Raw genomic sequence first — 20996 nt, forward strand, 5'->3', positions numbered from 1 at the left:
AGTTTATGGCCTGACAAGCTCCAACAGAGGAAACTGGAGTGGCACTGCAGACCAAAGCCTCTCCACTCTCATTATCTGAAACCTTTTTCGGGAATCTAGAAGACCCTAAGGAGGTGATAAATAAACCTTCCTTTGTAGCCGCTCAGGAAGCTGACCTAGAGTTAAAATCATGAGCTCAGACTGCACACAATGAGGCTGAGGCAAAAGCAGCCCCTGAATGCTACTAGATTAAAAATGACATGCTGATGAGGAAATGGAGACCCTCTCACAGACCTGCAAATGAGGAGTGGACAGTGATCCACCATCTGGTAGCGACATCAAGGTACCGTGGGGAAATCCTGCAGCTAGCTCACAAAATTCTGATGGCTGATGTTGGTATATGCAAAACCCAAACGCATATCAGCCAGCATTTCTACTGACTGCACCTCCACAGGAATGTAGTAAGGTTTGTAAAACCTGCCACACGTGCCGGGTTGTGGGAAAACTCCAACCTACTATATGGCCTGCATCTATGATTCCCACACCGGCTTTTGGGGAACCATTCAGCAAGTGGACTGCATGGGGCCCCTACCCAAAACAAAAAGGGGCCACAGGTATATCCTTACCAACATGGACGTGGTTACCCATTTCCCAGAGGTGGCTCCTATACCTGCCAAACAGTGGTGAGGGAATTGACCCAATTCTTTACCAGGTATGGTCTACCACCGAGACCCAGTCGGATCAGTGTTCAAATTTCATCTCCAAGATATTCTGGGAATTCATGAGCGTAACCCAACTGAAGTCTTTAGCGTATCTCCCATAGTCCTAGGCGGTGGTAGAATGGTACCACCGAACCCTAAAAACAATGATCAGGGCATACTCCCATGACTGGGATAAAGGACTAGGTTTCCTTCTGTTCAATGACCCAATGAGTCCACCAGGTTTACTCCGGTCGAGTTAGTTTACGGGGGGCAAGTGCGAGGGCCTCTGAAACTAATCAAGCAGAGGTTTTTAGAGCAGAAGGAAGAATTCTCCATGTTGGATTACACAGCTGTGTTCTGGGACCGGCTCACAAGAGCCTGCAAGGTGGGCCGGGAGCACCTGAAAACCTCCCAGACGGTTATGAAAAAACAGTCTGATAGACATGCCAAGACCTGAACCTTTCAGCCAGTAGACTACATGTTAGCATTCCTACCAAATACCAGGTGAACCCTTACAGGCCCGGTTCAGTGGCCCGAACAAAGTAACAAAGCAACTTGGGGAAGTGAACTATCTAATTGAGACCCCAGATCAGGGGAAAAAGCAAAGGCTGTGTCATGTCAACATGATAAAGCAATATCACAGCTGAGAAGGGGACAAGCAGGTAACAGTCTGTCCCATTGCCACCGACCTGGCGGATGAGGGTAGCAGTGGGGATGAATTGAAGGGACTCATGGGTAAGGCCCACATTGAACCGTCAACTACTCAACTAACCAACACAGAAATACTAGGCAGCTTAGACTCCTTGTTCTCCCACCTATGTGTAGAACAGTGAGCAGGCCTTAGGAGGCTGCTCACTGCATTTAAATGCTTGGGCAGAGACAAGCCAGGCCGCACCACTCTAGCTCTACATGATGTGGATGTGGGAGAGGCCCCTCCCATAAGGCAATATCCCTACCCTCTGGGCCCAAAGAAGCTGGCCCAGGCCCTGGAGGAGATTAATTACATGCTGGAGCACCAACTAATAGAGCCTAACAACAGTAGCTGGTGCTCCCCAATTATGCTTGTTCTCAAAATGGATGGCTCCACAATGTTCAGCATTGACTACCGAAATGCTAATGCAGTGATCCAAGCTGATTCCTACCTTGAGTCCTGACTGGAAGACTGCATGGATAGGGTAGGTAAAGCAGCCCAAATCACGAAGATAGATTTACTCAAGGGTATTGGCAGGTTCCCATGACGGCCTACGCAAAGGAAATCTCTACTTTCGTAACTCCAGATGGTTTATAGCTGTGTCAGATTATGCCCTTCGGACTCCAAAATGCCTCGGCTGCCTTCCAATAGTTGATGAACCAGGTAGTGGCGGGCTTGTCCAATTGTATTGTGTACATGGATGACCTCCAAGTGCACAGCAACACCTGGGAAAACCAAGTGGAGCAACTGGAAGCCCTCTTCCAGAGAATACAGCCAGTTGATCCAATGGTCGATCTCACAAAGAATGAGTGTGCTAAGGCTAAAGTGACCTATCTAGGACACATAATGGATCAAGCACAGATACTGCCCAGGGCTGCCAAGGTACAAGCCATAGCCCAGTACCCCATTCCCACCACAAAATGGGAAATCATGAGGTTCTTGGGGATGTGTGGGTTCTGCCACAAGGTCATCCCAAACTTTAGCACAGTAGCCTCCCCGCTGACAGACCAACTACAGATAAAAGCAAAGGTAGATTGGAACGAGAAATGGCAGACAGCTTTTGAAAAGCTGAAGGTCATTTTAATAGGTGAGTCCATGCTTGCAGCCCTGGACTTTAATCAGGCATTTAAAGTAGCCATTGATGTGAGTGACATCGGGGTAGGGGCTGTTCTCCTACAGGAGGATGAATCTGGAATAGAGAGACCAATCGGTTATTTCTCTAAAAAGCTCAACATGCATCAGAAACGGTACTCCACAAGAGTAGAAGGAGAAGGAGAAGGGCAATAAAAGTAGAAGTAGAAATAGACGGAGACCCTAGTTTGTTACTGGCCCTCAGACATTTTGAAATATATGTCCAAAATTGGTACAGAGATGATCTATACCGACCACAATCTGTTTACTTTTGTGGAAATGTTTAAGACCCAGAATGCCAGGTTGTTCTGCTGGAGTTTGTCCCTCTAGCCGTAGCACTTAAAAATCACTCACATTCCTGGGAAATCAAACGTGAATGTGGATGGCTCATCCAGAACTTTAAGAAGCCCAGTTAGAACCAGAAAAGTTAAATTGACCATTGCTAAAAGAATGAATGTGTGTGTGAGAGTGTTTTGTTGTTTATAGGTTTTTTCCCTTTTTTGTAGTGAAATGAGAATGGATCTCAGTTCAATCCGGGGACGAGGGGAGGTATGATAATAAAGGAAAAGCACTGAATTGTGTCCGGAAATATTGGACTTTAAAAATAAGACCTGAGTTTTAAAAAATGCACAAGCCTCTGGCTGGAATGCCGGAGGGTGAATTCCTAAGAGGTAATGGAACCCCACCCTGTTGTCAGACGAAGGTACTTCTAAAGATGTATGTTAACATCGATCATGAAAGAAAATGAGGCTTGAATATTGAAGGATAGTACTTTGGTGCTTCTTAAGTGAAATATTCGGACCTAACAATTTAATTACATTGTTATTTGGATGCAAGAGCCGTGATTCATGACCTGCCTTTACCAGTTCTGGTTGAGGTGGGTAGAACATAAATTTCCTGCTGCCTCCTCAATTACATGATTGTAGTGTGCAGCCGAGCATAACTCGGACTGCTGGTTCATTGACTGCATGCGCAGCGTTGGGGCCTAAGGCTGTGCGAGGCAAGGACAGCATATTTCAGCTAGCTTCCAGCACTTAAAGACAGTCGGTCCCTCTTGAAGAAAAACTTCTACTGCAGCAGTGAAGTCTGCAAAAAATGCATAATTAAAGATTTGAAGGTGAAGAAAAATGGAGCACTAGCCCAAGAAGAGAGCTCCAAGATTCTGAGATACTGCATTGGAGGCACTTGTCTAAGAGGTGGACTTGAGAAGAGAGGCAATGTTTCATGGGAGGCCAGGAACTACTCATGACAGACCTCCCAAAGGGAGTAGGAGATAAATGCCTGGAGCCTGGCCCCAAGAATTTGACAGCAGTACTAGAAGAAGTTTCATGATTTCACATGCATGGTGATGGTCAGCGAATGCATCTTCACGTCACCTGTTATAGCTAACAAACCATCAGCCTCTCATTGCTCAATGCAAAACACAGTCATCACTTATTCAGCAGTACTCATGCCTAACATTCATATCCTCCACCTCACATACCCACAACTTCCATTGATGTCACCTTCACACCCACCTCTCGTTGTCAATGATAGGCATATCACTCAAACAATGTGCCACAAAATCGTTGACATTCTGCCCTCTCTCTTCTAGGACAAGGTAGCCCATTAGCACAGGAACCAGAGAAGTGGATGGGTAACTCACCAAGACTCCACCAAAGACCAATAGAGGAATTTCGACTCCACATCATGAAGCCAGTTGTAGCAGAGCCTAAAATCAAGGGTGATAAAGTAATGCTTCATCCCCCTTCTCAACTTCCTCCTCAAACTCATCCTGAGATCTAGCATAAAGTGAAATCTGCATTCTGTGACCATGGACCTCCTGTTTTCCTCACCAACCCTCCTCCCTCAACCCAATCCTCCCCTTTCTCTTGTACACTTCCAAATACCAAGATCTCCTGCCTGGCCACCTGCAGCAGACCAAAGAGGAGGAGAAAGAAATACCCCATCCTAGTGATGAAGGAAGACCATAATTTGATCTGACACTCACAGTTACCAGCTCAGATACTGGAACTGTGTGTACCTGCGAGGAGTGTATAGAGTTTGGATCTGCATATGATATTGGGCATGAGTGAGCTGTAGCTGGGACAAGGGAAAAAGACAGCTCATGTGCCAGCTCAATGGACAGTGAGGTCTCATACAAGATCCACAAGAGGGGACTCGAATTAGGTCTTCAACTGGGTGGTGCACAGAGACGTTTTGATGAACATGTGCATTGAGACACATGGTGCATTGGTAGGCCTGTCATAGAGTATCCTATTAATGTCAAAGACCATAGAAAGTCCAGTTCTATTATGGCACAGGGCATCCAGTAGAACCTGGGTGCCCATCCTTTCCATTGTGGAAGTGGTGGCAATTCCATGGCAACAATAGAAGACCCAACCATGGTTGAGCTTCTGGTGGTCACTGCCTCAGTTTTCACTGAGGGACAGGCAGAAGCCACTCCACATGGTAGTGCAGCAGTGAAAGCTCAGACAGAGGTTATGTGATCTGTGGTTGCTTTCAGGCCTGCCAAGCTGATCAGAATGCTGCCTTCATGGCTGTGGATCACCTTGCTCAAAGGCTTTCCAGTCAGTACTGCAATATGTCCCTGACTATCTTCAAAACCAGCTTTGGCATGTACTGCATTGCTCCCCTCAAGCCGTTGTTTGAGGAGGCTGATTGTCTGCTTGACGATGTTCGGAATGGCTTCCGGGTTCTTGTTGTAGGCCTGCTCTGCTCAAGTGGTGGGATGATGAAGGGGGGTGAAGGTCGAGTACCAAGCTGGTAGCTCTTGTCCCCCAGTAGCCTAGGAGGATAAAAAGTGTTGGATGTGGTCAATTCTTGTAGGATAAATACATTGTAAATGGTGCCAGGATAGCAGCATTTATTGAAATGATGGTCTTGGTGGGCTTGCACATCAACTGCACATTAGGGGAAAGGAAGACCTTGCAGTACTTTAACCTCCCTCTAATGACTTGGGGGGTTGGCAGAGCCACCAGAGCCCCTAAAAAAAGACCACTGTGCTAGTAAAGTCACATGCCTTTCAGTCTACTTGTCCCTGTTCAGTGAACAGATGATGAACTCATCTGGAGGAGATGGTGTCTGTGAACTCCATGAACCTGGGCTGGGGGACATACTGCGAAATGTTACTGATGCTTCCCTCCCTGGGTCACAGAAGCATAACAATTGATGGTGACGGTGATCTTGACAGCTACTGGCAAGACTGTCCGCACCTGGCTATGAGGTTCCAGGTTGGGTTCAAGAAGGCAGCATAGTTCAGTGACTGCCTTCTTGTTGAAGCTGAGTCACCTCAGGGACTGCTTTAGTGTGAGATATAGGTAGAAGTGCTCTCGAAAAGCCCTTGTTATGTTAGGCCTTCTGTGTAGAGACCTCCTCCTTCCTCTTTACCGAGCATCCCCCCTCTGAATCCTCAGCTTGATTTTTCTGAGCATGTTGCAGACCAAGGGGCACTGTCACCACAACCCCCATTCCTGTGACTGGCTCCCCTTGGCTGTAAGTACCAGCTCTGAAAAATCAATTAAAAACATAGTGTGTCCACTAACTCAGCCTAAGCAGAAGCAAGTCAAAAGCACATCACCTAAAATTGGTTGACTAGCCTATCAAATAGCGAAGATGCAGGGCCCATCTTGCAGCTGAACACCTGATCTTTGTTGTGTGACAATTGTGGTGCCAATTTGATGAATGGACCTGCATGGCCCAAATTTGGAAAATAGACATTACATCAGCCTGTATGGTTATGTAACATCATGACTTCACTAGTTCCATTGCTTCCAGTGCTCACAGGGAATGCCTGCATGTATGCCCTGCTCAAGCTGGAGCACCGCCTGGCCATGCTGCACATAGCTGGCAGTGCAGTGCACACCTCTAGGAGAGCACTTGATTTCAGTAGTGCCACGTTCAGCAGTGCCACTGATCCAGATTTTTCACCTTAGAGCTCCTAAGAGTTGTGTGTGATAAGTTGAGACCCTCATTATTTAGCATAAAGGAATGGATAGAGGGCAGCATTGCCTTGTGTATGCATTGGAACTCAAAGCACTGCAGTCTCCTGTATATATTGTATATGCTGTATGTCTCTGAAAGTTGGATTTATTGGTTCTTTTCTGAATAAATTTAAGGCTAGATTTTCATTGCCTTGTGCTAATAATTTGCATAAAAATGTCTTTAATACATATTGCCAAGTCATTGACTTATGCATAGCATTTCAATGTCACAACAAACCTTTATTTTTAAATGCCTGTCTCCAAGCTATTTAATCTATTACTTTATGTTAAATTAATTTTTTTATCACTCTGCTACACTGAAAATGTAATTCGCTTACTATATCACATATGGTTTCAGGTGAATCATCTCTGATCAAGTAGAATCGAGGGATAATCAGGCATTTTCCATGGAAGGATTCTGTCAGATTATTCCAGCAAGTGAATGCAACGTGGAAGATCATTAATCAAAGTCATGTAAATGCTCACCTCTTTCTTGAGTTTTCTTTGTATAGATTTGTTCATCTCTTGGTTTCAATGTCAGAGTGTATTATTTTCCCCAAAAATTCCAGCAAATAATCGGATGTTATTGCTGCAAAACAATGACTAAAATTTAATCAAGGCCATAGTTATTGCATCAAAACAATTAGGTCATTAGTTGATTAGAGAACAATGACATCGAAATATATTGTGTTTGAAAATCAAACTCATTCCATAACAACTTGGGGCTGGGTGGATGGCTGAAATGGAGAAAACATTCATATTTTATGCCATTAACAGCAAGATTTTATATGACTAACAGCAAGACTAGCTATTCCCAAAGTGCACCAGGACTTCCTATTTAAAAAGCCCTAGTCACTGTCCAAATTTGGATGTAGTGAAAGGTCGCTGCTCTCGCCCACTTGTCATAATGGGTGAATGTAATGTTTGTAAAAGCCATATCCACCCAATGATCAAGGTTTGGTCATCTGTAGACCAAACTACCAAGACAATATCCTTCTACAAAATACCTCCAAAATCATATAGACCATAGAACTTAATGAGAGCAGCCCATTTAATCCTAGAGTACATTCTCTGAATAACTAAAGCTGTGGTCTGGTTCTTACTCCTCCACTATAAAGGAATCAAACTTCAGTTACTTGTGGTTACACTAGACCTACATATTTTCATTAGAGCATAAAAGTTGCATTAGCTTCAACGTTCTTTATTAATTCAAAAAATCTATGTAAAATGATTGCCCTGAGTAACAAGGTTTCATATAACTTTCTCGTGCCTGCTGTATCCTCCATTGTGGATGTGCATTATTTTCTTTTATAATTTATACTACCTGCAGAGTTACTTCCCACTGCCATTGACCCTGTAATCAGAAGTTCAAATGTTGAGTTAATTATCACCCACCCATTGTTACCTGAGTACAATTATCAGGTTCAAGAGATGTTTGTCTTTATTGCAAATAATCCAATTGTGACTTGTTATTATTTCACCAAATATATCAAACAAAATCAGAGTAAAGTTCAATGATAAAACATATCTATTTGCATGAGTACAATTTTACAATTATGGCAAAAATAACATTGATAATTGACACCTGCTCTACTCATAGTTGACAGTGCAGAATTACATTTAAGAAAGAGAATTGAAGGGGATTGCCTTTGCAGAAATGTTTGATAAAACTGTCTTTACTCAGGGAGAATTGAGTATTATTTTGGTAATGTTGAAATTGAGCCTCATTTACTCTCATTCCAACTGAACAAAGCACATGCATTTTAGTTTAAAATTGTACCTTATTTCACTTCAAATCAATATTTTGTAATTGATCTTGCTCTTTAATATCATAAGACTCCCTTGACTCTGCTTGATTGGTGCCCTGCCATTTGACTCAATGTGCAGTTCCTTTATTACATACAAACATACAAAATAGGAGCCGAAGTATTATCAATAGGCCATTCGGCCCCTCAAGACTGCTCTGCCACTCAATGGGAGCATGGCTGTTATTTTTGCTTTTCAAATTCCACACTCCCATCTACCTCCGATAACCTTTGATTCCCTTGCCTAACAAGAATCTATCTACCTCCACCTTAAAAATATTCAATTATCCCGCCTCCACTGCACTGTGAGGCAGAGAGTTCCAAAGCTGCACAACCCTCTGAGAGAAATAAAATTCTCCTCATCTCTGTCCTAAAAGCACTACCATAATTTTGAACAAGTGCCTCCTAGTTCTGGACTCACCCACAAGAAGAAACATCCTTCCCACATCCAATTTGTTAATACCATTCAGGATCTTGTATACTTCAATCAAGTCACCCCTCACTCTTCTAAACTCCACTGGAAATAAGCCCAGTTTGTCCAACCTTCCCTCATAAACAATTCCAGATTTCAATTGAGTAAACCTCCTCTGAACCGCCTCTGACAAATTTACATCCTTCCTTAAATAAGGAGACCAAAATTGCACACAATATTCGGGATGTGGTCTCACCAATGCCCCGTATAACTGAAACATAACATCCTTACTTTTGTGAAAGCAAAATACTGCAGATGCTGGAAATCTGAAATAAAAACAGAAAATGCTGGAAAAACTCAACTACTCTGGCAGCATCTGTGGAGAGAGAAACAGAGTTAATGTTTCACCCTTCTTCAGAGTTTAATTCCTCTCTTTTTTTTCTATTCATTCACGGGATGTGGGCTTTGCTGGCTGGGCCAGCATTTATTGCCCATTCCTAGTTGCCCTTGAGAAGGTGGTAGTGAGCTGCCTTCCTGAACCACGGCAATCTATGTGGTGTAGGTACACCCACAGTGCAGTTAGGAAGGGAATTCCAGGATTTTGACCCAGCGACAGTGAAGGAACAGCAATATATTTCTAAGTCAGGATGGTGAGTGACTTGGAGGGGAACTTCCAGGCGGTGGTGCTCCCATCTATTTGCTGCCTTGTCCTTCTAGATGGTAATGGTCATGGGTTTGGAAGGTGCTGTCGAAGGAGCCTTGGTGAATTCCTGCAGTGCATCTTGTAGATGGTACACACTGCTGCTACCATGCATTGATGGTGGAGGGTGTGAATGTTTGCGGATGTGGTGCCAATCAAGTGGGATGCTTTGTCCTGGATAGTGTCAAGCTTCTTGAGTGTTGTGGGAGCTGCACTCATCCAGGCAAGTGGGAAGTATTCCATCACACTCCTGACTTGTGCCTTGTAGATGGTGGACAGGCTTTGGGGAGTCAGGAGGTGAGTCACTAGTCGCACGATTCTTAGCTTCTGACCTGCTCTTGTAGCCATAGTATTTATATGGCTAGTCCAGTTCAGTTTCTGGCCAATAGTAACCCCTAGGATGTTGATAGTGGGGGATTCAGTGATGGTAATGCCATTGAATATCAAGGGGCGATGGTTGGATTCTCCCTTGTTGGAGATCTTGTTGGTCATAACCTGACACATGTGTGGAGCAAATGTTACTTGCCACATGTCAGCCCAAGCCAGGATATTGTCCAGGTCTTGCTGCAGTTGAACATGGACTGCTTCGTAATAAAGGATAGCATTCCATTTGCCTTCTTAATTACTTGCTGTGCCTGCTAACTTTTTGTGACTCATGCACTAGAACACCTAGATCCTTCTGCACTTCGGAATGCTGCAGTCGTTCTCCGTTTAAGTAATACTTTGTTTTTTTATTCTTCTTGGCAAAGTGAACAACTTCACATTTTCCCACATTGTACTCCATCTGCCAGATTTTTGCCCACTCACTCAACCTATCTATATCTGCCTGCAACCTCCTCATGTCCTCTTTACGACCTTCTTTCTTATCTATCTTTGTGCCAATTGCAAATTTAGCTACCATGCCTTCACTTCCCTCATCTAAGTCTTTGATATAAATTGTAAAAAGTTGAGGCCCCAATACAGACTGCTGCGGGAATCCACTTGCTACATTCTAGCCAATTAGAAAAAGACCCTTTTATGTATACACTCTGTTTTCTGCCAGCGAGCCAATCTTCTATCCAGGCTAATATATTACCCCCTACACCAGGAGCTTTTATTTTCCACCATAACCTTTGATGTGGCACCTTATCAAATGCCTTCTGGAAATCAAAGTACAGTACATCTACAGACTACCCTTTATCTACAGCGCATGTTACTCCTTCAACGAATTCCAATAAATTAGTTAAATATGATTTCCCTTTCACAAAACCATGCTGACTCTTCCCAATTACCTTGAGTTTTTCTAAGTGCCCAGCTATAACCTCTTCAATATTTGATTCTAACACCTTCCCCATGACAGACATCAAGCTAACTGGCCTATATTTTCCTGTTTTCTGCCTCCCTCCCCTCTTGTCAAGAAAGGTTATATTTGCTACTTTCCAGTCTGTTGGAACCTTTCCAGAATCTAACCAACTTTGGAAAACATTGTCAGTACACTTAGTTGCAATATACTCTACCATATTGTAACAACTCACTAGGCTTACTTCAGCAGCACCTTCCATCACCATGACCTCTATCAACAGAAAGGACTTCAGTGATATCACGGTAATTTCATCAATACCCACACCCACCACCCAAGTCATTCTAATTTGAATGTATTTCATTGTTTTTACCTGGGTCAAAATGTAGACATTCCCAGCCAATGACCATCACCACAAAGATTTCAACGATTTAAGAAGGTCCGTCACCATCAAAGGAACTAATAAATGCAGCTTGATAGTGTCATCCACTTCCAGGTTTAAAAAAAAACTTTTAAAATTCCTCTAATGTTGAAAGCTCTGAAGATATCACACTAAAATAACACAACCTATTTCAACATGAATTATCTTGTTATTTCTTGGTTTCCCAATAAAAAAAGATTGAATTTTGTAGTCAGTGATTGATGAATAGCAGTCAGCATCCCTTGAACTTGCTCACAGTCATTCTGTGGGCTCTTATCCTGTGGATTTGTGGTATTTAGAGAGATACAACAGTGCTGTGCCCTTGATAGGTGTTCTAGGAGCTGTGTGAATAGGTCAAACTATGGGATGTTCATGAAACCAATCATATTGAAGAATCAGTGCTGAGATAAGCTGACCACAAAACTGGGCTCTCTAGTGCTTGTAATTTTGGTGCTGCTCATGTTCAATCTTGGTCTGCGTGGTCTGCGATGACTGCCAATTTGATGAAGGCATTAGCGCAGCCATTAGGAGTATGCATTTGCATTGTAAATATTCAGGAAAGACAGATCATGATGTCAGCCAGTGAGTAACATTGATTTGATTTTAGTGTTGCCATTTTCGGCCTTGTCACGACAGTTAATGGCTTCTCTACACTTTGCATGAGTTCAACAGCAGAAAGGATCCCTACCATTGCAGTTAACTGACTCTGTTTGATTCTGTGGGAGTACTGTGTGTTTTGAAGAGTTGGTTACAGTTGATGAAATCAATACAGAATGCTGCTGCATGTGGAGAAGCTGTTGTGTCTGACTGCAAGGACTGTGGGCATAGCACTTGGTCCCAGTCATGAGGGATATCGTAGCAGGCCCCTTGGAATGCAGCATGCGAGGGAGATAGTGCAGAAGCGGCAAAGAAGAGGACAAGCTGCTCACAGAGGAAGGAGAAAATGATTCTTAGCAAGACGCCTTATCACCTAGGGCCTTCCAAGGGCACTTATCCTATCTCCATCTAGGCCAGAGGCAGTGCTTGGGATATGTCTGCTTCATTAAGGATATGTCCACTGAAATTTGCCATGTGTTATGAGGATGATGTTGCCAGTGGATATGAACATCTCAATGGCCCTCAATTTCTTCACATCAGCATCCTTCCATGCTGGAACAGGTGACATATCTAACATTTCCCGCTTTTCCATTTACAAATGCATCTGGGAGGTGACAGAGGCTTTTTGTATCAGGTGGAATGTCTATGCCATGATAACTTGCCAGCCCATGGCGCAAGGTGCTATTGATTGCACGCGTGTGGCTTTGCGAGTGCTGCTTCTCAATGCTGAGATACCTTGAAGCTGCAAAGGTTACCACTCATTGAATGTACAGTTGGTGCGCGACCACGCTCAGCACATTGTGCTGGTGAATTCCCACTATCCCAGCATCTGTCTTAATGTTTTTATTCTATGGCTGCCTGTTATTCCAGCAACCTTTCAGTCAATACATTAAAACAAATGGTGACTGCTGGGATACCAAGGATCCCCTGCAAATCAACCAAACATGTGGCCAGCATAGATATAATAAGGTATCATACTGCTACGAGAAACCTCAGCCAGCAGACTATTGAGCTTTTGAAGCAATGCTTCTGCTGTATTGACCACTCTGGAAGAATCCTGCAGCAATCTCCAAAGTGGATGTCCTGATTTGGGTTATTATTTCCTCTGCAACTGGCTATCATGAGGACTCAGCCCTTGACACCAAGGGTTCACTCAGCACCTTAGGAGGAGGAAGAGGGGGAATGGAGGAAGCAACACATCTATATTCCAGAACCATTGTCCAAGAGCATCTCATTAGATTCTGGTCCCTATGAATAGAACCACAGATCCCCATGGACTCACACCTCACGATCCGTCTATTCTGGATCAACCACAGACATGCGACAATCCAGAAATAAACACCACCACAAAACAAAAATTCCATACCAACTTCATCCAACAAACATCCATTATTTCATACAAAGCTTTGCTAATCATCCTTATGCTATCTATTAACCTTTGTTGGCAGGTGTGATGACTTATGACCTGGAAGCGATAACAATGAGGAAAAATTGTAATTATTTAACAATGTTTGAGGAATCTGTAATTGTTTTCAAATGTTTGAAAAAAGACTTTTAAACATTTGTATCAATTGTAAAAGGATCAAATATAAATCTTAGATAATAAGAAATACTGATCCATGTGACTTGGTAACCCTTGGCCTGGAGGCAGTTTCTGGTGGAAGGAAGTTAAAATATGGAGGCTGTGTGGCAGGCACTAAGCCGAAGGAGGAGAGCTGGAGAAAGGAAGTGGTCAGCAAGCTGATTGGACATCCAGATTTCTGAGCAGTTGGAAAGCATGTTTAGGACTGCTGCTGCTATTTTTTTCACTTCTGGATGTTTGCATGTTCAAAGTCGGCCATACTGTGTAAAGGTAAAGGTGGTTCTAGTAGATCCACACTGCTATGACTGATGGGAAGTTGAGAGATGAGAAGGTTCCGGCAAGCAGAGTGCATTGTATAGAAGATTGCACGGGCGGAACCCTATTCACACGGAAGCCACTGCATGCGAAGGATCAGCTAAGTCCTTGATGGAAAGGGACTGGAATTCTGTCTGGGGAAGAGCTGAGATTGGAAGAATTTTGTGGCTAAAATTGATACAATAAAGGTGGATGCAGGGTGGTGATGTAAGGAGAATGTCTAGAAAAAAGTGAGATTTATCTTTCTTGAATCTTGAATCACGGTTTGCCATGATTTTAATTTCTGTTGATTCTGATTTGTGTTTAAGTGGGGGAGACTGCAAATAGCATTGCAGGATACCATTGAGCAGCTCTGGTCCTCTGCTTTGGATTGCATAATCTTGACATGTGTGGCAGTACTATGGGCATCCTGGAGGGCAGCCAATTGAGACACATTATTGTTAATTGCAAGGCCTACAAAGGCCCCATTCCCACATTGACTGGTATTTTCAGGCCAACATGGTATGCTCAGAGTGGGAAGTTGTGGGGGGGCTGGTGGTGGGGTGGGGATGTTGTAAATGGATTGCACAAGAAACCCTCTCTCTCTGACCTGTAATGGCTGCTGGGCCACAGTTGCAGCTGATGGCCATTCCTTGAGGGATCCTTCCATGATCATGGCCAGGCAACTGTGGCCCTTTAAATAAAGAAAAACTTCTTCTTTAGGGGGACCCTGCATGTTGAGGTACCCTCTCTCTCTCCTACCTCCGCTGGTCAGGCTACTGACATATCAGAGAGGGAGGTCTTCCCATTTGCCCTCCAGCCCCAGGAGCCTGTCCACTGTCTTTAATTGGATGTATGGCCACCCCTGCCATTAATCAACCTGACCCTATAAAAATTTCGATGGGTATGTCTAGGACATGCTGCATGGTGTTGAGATCTGGAACTGAACTGGCAGCCATTTTCCCAATTCAGAAAGGAAAATCTTGGCCACCACATGAAGAACCAGCCTCTAAGCTACTCTCTAAAGCTCGTGCATAGTCTGTACCTGGGCTGGTGGCTGCGAGCTTGGGTATCTGAAAGCATAAAAATGCAAGGGTTGAGTTGGGGTAAGGGAAATATGGAAAAGCAGGAGGTGCATGCTTACACCATCTGGAACTTGTAAATCATAACAGATTGTGGGAGGAGTGGAAGTGGGATGTGAGAAGGAACATATCATTATCCTTGGTGGTTTCAGCTCTGGTGCTGACCATGGCCTCAGCAATCAATGATTACCAGCACTATCTTCTCCATGGTAGGTGAGGACATGGAATCATGCATGCCCTCCCCTGCCTCACTTCACCAGTTGACTCCTGTTATTGAACACCTTGTCCTGCAAGACAGAGGAAAGTGTGAAATTGCATGTGATGCAATGTGTTTGGCAGATTTGCCTACCACTGTTGAATAGCTCATTGTTTGCGCAAACTGTGAAATGTGGTTGTGCAGCTTGCAGCAGAGCTAAGTGAGGTCAAGATAAGGCTATGAATCTGAGATGAGTCATGGTTGATAGATGTTGTTGATAGATGACTGAAGGGGTGTGTGGTACTGCTACATTCGTAAGGATAAGGCAGTGAATATACATTCACTGACCTTGACCACTTCTCTGAAGTAATTAAACATTTTGCAGCATTGCATCCATTGGTCCTTGGGACTATACAGCTGGCATTGACTTCAACAGCTACCTGCTCCACTGCCTTCTTGGTGTCTTCCTTGAAGGCCTGTATCTCTGAGGGAAGAGGACCTTTGCTCTCTCACCAAAGCCTCCAGGTGTTACATTGGAGAGACTTGGGCCATGCTCTCTGGGCTATTGCACAATTCTTCAAGGTTCTTCCTGCACATTGACTCCCTTTTCATTGCTTCCACCCTCTGCTGCAACCAGGTTGCACTCCCCTTTAAGAGGCACAGACTAACTTTAAGTGGTACTAGCCTTGCACAAAGTGGGCCCCCTGCTAAGGTATGCGGTCACTAGGCTTAGTGCTGCACTGCACATCATAAGCATTTAAATAAGCAGGGAAAATGAAGCTCGTGTACTGCCTGCATTACTTTGACCGAGTATAGGTTAATCATACATCATGATGTCTGGACCTGTTTTCAGGGGCAATTGAATTTTTAACCTGCAGAGTCCAAACCAGCAAATGTAAGTTAGAATAAGTAATTCAATGTAAAATCATGCACAGAAAGTAAAATAAAGAGAGGAAAAGAAAGAAAGGACATAGGGAAAAAGTAAAGACTTTTAAAAAATATATTCATAAATTTCAAAAAAGCTCCAGCAAATAAAACCTTCATGCTTGTAAAGGTGAATTTTAAGTGCCAGAGAAGTTGTTTGACAGTAATTAAGACTCACGATGCTGTTAAAAGTTCACTTACACTTACATGGGCAATCACCAAATTTATTTAGCATGTTTAGTGGGTAAGTACCTGAACTTCCATTTTGTTGTATGTATATGCATGCTAGTCTCCCAGTAAGATACTGTTTATGTACAGCACATGGAGGAGCTGAGCAATTCAGGGAGCAATTATTTCATAATAAAAGTAGGAGAGTGCATTTTTACAGTTCAGGGCATTAGTATGATGCGTGCTCAATTACAATGCCAGGATCTTTAATGGTCAGGAGTCAGGGGTTATGTTGTAGCAAATATTTACTCAAACTGAAAGCAGTACTTTTTGCATCTCCCTTTAGAATATCCTCCTCCTTTTTCTTAGTTATTTACATGGCTATGAAAGATATTTGTTTCACCCCTTACTTCCTCCAGTGGACTTACACAATTTGCTGCAGCAGGTTCAGCACAGAGGAGTCACGTTCTCAATAGACCAATTTCTGAACAGATGGCAATTTACCACCGCCTGGGCCGGGCTGACTTAACCCAACTGCAATGCACAAGGTCAACATCAAAGCACTACATAAACATTCCCTATCTCCCAATGCATACATTAATTCCTCTCAATGATACAATAACAATCTTACTCCAAAAAATACTGATAACTCAATTTTACTTAATCATTTAATTTGTATAAAATGCAGAGAAAATAGTTTCTTTCAGGCAGTGCTATGATCCCCCATGGAGACCAATAACTTGAAAAAAAGAAAGGAATCCCTATGGTGCCTATGGAAAGAAAACCACTTGACAAGATTTTACTACTTAAAACTTTTACTGTAACAAACCAAATAAAATCAGCAGAATTCAAACATTAATTAACAGACGAAGAATATTTCAAACACAGTCTGTCGAAGGGTCATGAGGACTCGAAACGTCAACTCTTTTCTTCTCCGCCGATGCTGCCAGACCTGCTGAGTTTTTCCAGGTAATTCTGTTTTTGTTTTACAGTTAAATTTCACTTGGAAAAGTCAATACAACAAAGATACACCTCATGTAGTTACAAGCACTCGAAGTTCTGCCAAAGAGGCTGATCATTTTATATATTTGATAAGCATTATCCAGGGCCTGAATTTTTCGGTCATCCAGCGTGCATGATCAGCAGGCCTGGGAGCAGACGGGAAATGGGTAACTGGCCACAGTCAGCCTCTGACCTCGATTTCATGCTAGCTGGTCAATTAATGACTCTCCAGCGTGAAATGCTTGCTAAAATGATCAGCACTGCCATGGTGGGGGCGGGATGAGGCTAGGCACCGACGTAACCGAGGGTGTGGGTCAGCACTTCGAGGGCCAGATAGCTGCCCTGGGAAGCTGCAGACCTCCACAAGCTAAATGCTGCAAAATATGTCCATTCAGCACAATCCAAGCACCTGAAAGCATATTTCATAAAAATCAATTATGGCACAGTTGATGGTAAATGCTGAGTTGTTCAAATCCCAATGGGAAACTTGAAACAACTGCCACAACTTGTTTTGTAATTTGTATAAATTTCGAGGTGCGTGCCTTGAATTCAGTAGTAATAAGATCAACAAAACTAGATTAAACATTTATTAATAAGGGAAATGATTTTAAATACATACATAGATCTACAAATTACTACTCTGATAACTTCTAAATCCCCTAATCAATCTAACTCCCACTTACAATTTCATTAAGTCAATGGTAAGACATATAGAATTTTGCCCTCGTCAAGCGGGCTCAGTGGGGGCCATCAGGAGTGGTCAGGAAGCTGACTGCCGCTTGTGATCAGGCTGTGACTACAATTTCACACTGGTGGGCACATTAAGGACTGCCCAGCATGAAACACACACTGCATCACTCAGTGTTGCCTGTGTAGGGGGTGGGGGAGGAGGGCGAGTGCGCAAGTTTGCACATGTGCTCAGGTGCACGCAGGAAAAGCTTGCTGAGGCACAGAGCTGCCTCAGGGAGATCAAGATTTAAAAGATGAAAAACAAAGAATCTTAAAATGTTAAAAAAAAGACCCCTCATTTGACTCTGCCATACGAGCAGGGACATGTTATTAATGAAATGTAAAAATTTTAAATTAATTTTTGTTATTGGGAACCTAATCCCGCTGGTGGATGAGGTTTCCTAAAATATCCAAAGGCTGCTTGGCCTTTTTGCCTGTCCACCAACCGTAAGGTTGGACGGGCAGTGAAAAATTTCATTTAATTGGTACTTTAATGGCCTTAATAGGCCTGTTACTTGTTGGTGGACAGGCACGGGAGTCAGCAGTGCATCTACTGGCAATTAACATGACAAAAATATCACTGCGAGTGCGCAATGACGTCAGGATGCTTGCCCAACATTATCACGTGTCATTTAATGCTTGTTCAGGTCGGGTGCATGCCCGTCTGAGTGAAAAACTTTGGCTATAGATTTTAACAGACCCAGGCAAAAAAACATGATATCCTGAACAAGTAAAGTTCAAAATGAGTTTTTGTAACTTTAGTTCATTGTAAAGCAGATTGAGGCATAGATGCTGAAGGCTTCACACTAGTTGGATCTTAAAAATGTCTACCCTTGCACACAGCCTTCACTCCTTTATACATCTTTTCCCCTTTGAATGCAAATTCCCATAGTTTCACTATGTCTTTGGACTTCTGATAATAAAAATCTCTCGTAATACTAAGTTTTACCAGTAATCTTTGGGAAAAATAAATGCACTGTTTCTGAAATCCACCTAAGCCAAGTTACATCTTCCTGCCACCAGTACCCAGATATCTGTTATTTTGTTTCCCCACGGTGATTTCTTCCCACCCTGGATCGAGGTTTGAGCAAATATGGGAGTGCCACCTGAGAGAATGGCCCAACCACCAACTGTAATGTGGACAGGCCAGGTAAAATCACTGTTGACTGCATCATTAATGGCCTTAAGTGCCCACTTAATTGTCAGCAGGCGTGCTTCCAACTGTCACGCGCGCCCGCCGAGCAAAATATTGCACGAGTGTGGGATGACGTCAGGATGATCACCCGATGTCATCTCATGCTATTTCACGTCAGTTTGGTTCAGGTGTGCACCCGTCCACGGGATGTAAAATTCTGGCCCAGGTGTTTATTTTCCACACTGTTTCAAAATTTCCCGTTTTTCTGACCACAATGACAACACCATGAAACAGGAAGAAGTTTCAAAATTTCATTAATGAGGTCCAACCTGTCAATCGTTTGATAATCATAGGGCAGAATTGTCCCAGATTTGCACTAAGTGCGTTAATGGCCAGGATAAAGGACATTTTACCCGCCGGCCACAATGGCGGCTTTTCACACCGTATTGTCTCATTTCCGTCTCATTAATTGTGCAGCCACAGGAAACATGCTTGTCGCTGGCAGGCGGGTTCTGATTTACCTGCCATATTGTTACCTCACTGTTTCTTCACATGGGCCACCATATTTAAACTGCAGCTGCGCGCACACTTCTCAATGCCTGCAACCCAGGAGGGCACCGGTGAGGACATGGCGCTGAATGCCAAGAAGAGTACAGCCGCCTAATTCAGTGGTGCATCCCTGGGACGCCTTTTAGATGCCATGGTGGCCCGGCCCAATGTTCTCTAGGCCTGCTCTGGCCGCAGGAGGCCCATCAGTCTCACCACTCCAGCTTGGAAGGCAGTGGCAGAGGTGGTCAGTGCCAATGCTGCACACAAGAGGTCAGCCAACCAGTTCAGAAAACAGATTGATGATCTCTCCATTCGACCAGGGTAAGAGAACCATCTCATAACTCTAGACTCACACACTCACAGGGCAATCACACATTCACTGGCATCTCACTCACTACCAGTTCAAGGAACATCACCAATCACTCTCTCACACAAACCTTCACATCACCATCTGGCTCCATCTCCTCTGGAGACTGCCTCCTCAGCCCTCACCATCTTGAGGCCACTTGCGCAGATTAACATGTGCTCCCATACATCCTCTGGGATATCCCCTTCCGCAGTACAGTCCTCGTCCTCCAGCCTCTTCCCTTGCCTGAGCCCGCTTCTCCCCCTTCCCCAAGCAAGCCATAGCCCTGCAGCCATTGAAAAGCCACCCCCACCTTATGGCTACTCTGGTAGGTAGACACCTGCCTGTGAGCCCCCTTAAAAGTGATGTGGTGCTGCCTGCGAAGCCTCGCACTAATGACTGCGAATGCTGTCTGAAGAAAGGTAGGTAAACAAACCTTGAATTTTCAACCAAATTGCAACTCCCTAAGTGCACATCACTTATGTACAGTTGTGAAACATGTTGGTGCGCAATCATGCCGACATGCCTGGATGATCCAGCATGGCTGGGAATGATTCCATCAAGCAGGGCTTATAATGATATGCAGGTGTATTAAAATGATGTTCTTGGCGTCTGGTGGCGGGAACTACGGCCCGCCATTGACAGGCAGAACGGATGATTGCAAACTGGTTCACAACATTGTGAAACCGATTTTTGGCCTTCCCGCCATATTGTCTGCTCATGCCTGCCATGGTGCCTGACACCAATGGGGGCGGAAAATTTCGGCCTTTGGTACTGTTACCATTGGAATGTCTGCAACAAAAACCAACCCATACTTGGCCTCATTATTACAGGCACTTGGTCATTTTATTGCACATATCCTGCTTTAGGAATCCAACACACAGAACACTCCATGCTGAATTTTTGTTAAGTGTTTGCTTGCACAAGTGAATTGACCTTTACTATTTTTCACTCCCTTAACCCTGTGTTCACACAAAGGTCAAACTAACACATTCAGTAGTGACCAATTCAACTTAACCCCATCATGTGTGAGAAACATTCTCACAGCATAACAGGCATAACTGTCATCATAGTACACAGCCAAAAATCGATCAGTTACATGGTCATTGCAATTATTTCAGTTGATCCTTGCTTCAACACCAGGATCTCTTCAAAGACTGCCAAACAGAAAACTGTCACATTTGGAGAGAACTTTACCTGTTTTCTCCCAACTGAATTCTTCGTGGGTACTGAACTGCCAAATGAAAACAAAGACTGAAACCCAACATCACTGCAATTTGCTTTGCTTCT

This window comes from Carcharodon carcharias, chromosome 14, assembly GCF_017639515.1.
Source record: "Carcharodon carcharias isolate sCarCar2 chromosome 14, sCarCar2.pri, whole genome shotgun sequence".
Classification (NCBI taxonomy): Eukaryota; Metazoa; Chordata; class Chondrichthyes; order Lamniformes; family Lamnidae; genus Carcharodon; species Carcharodon carcharias.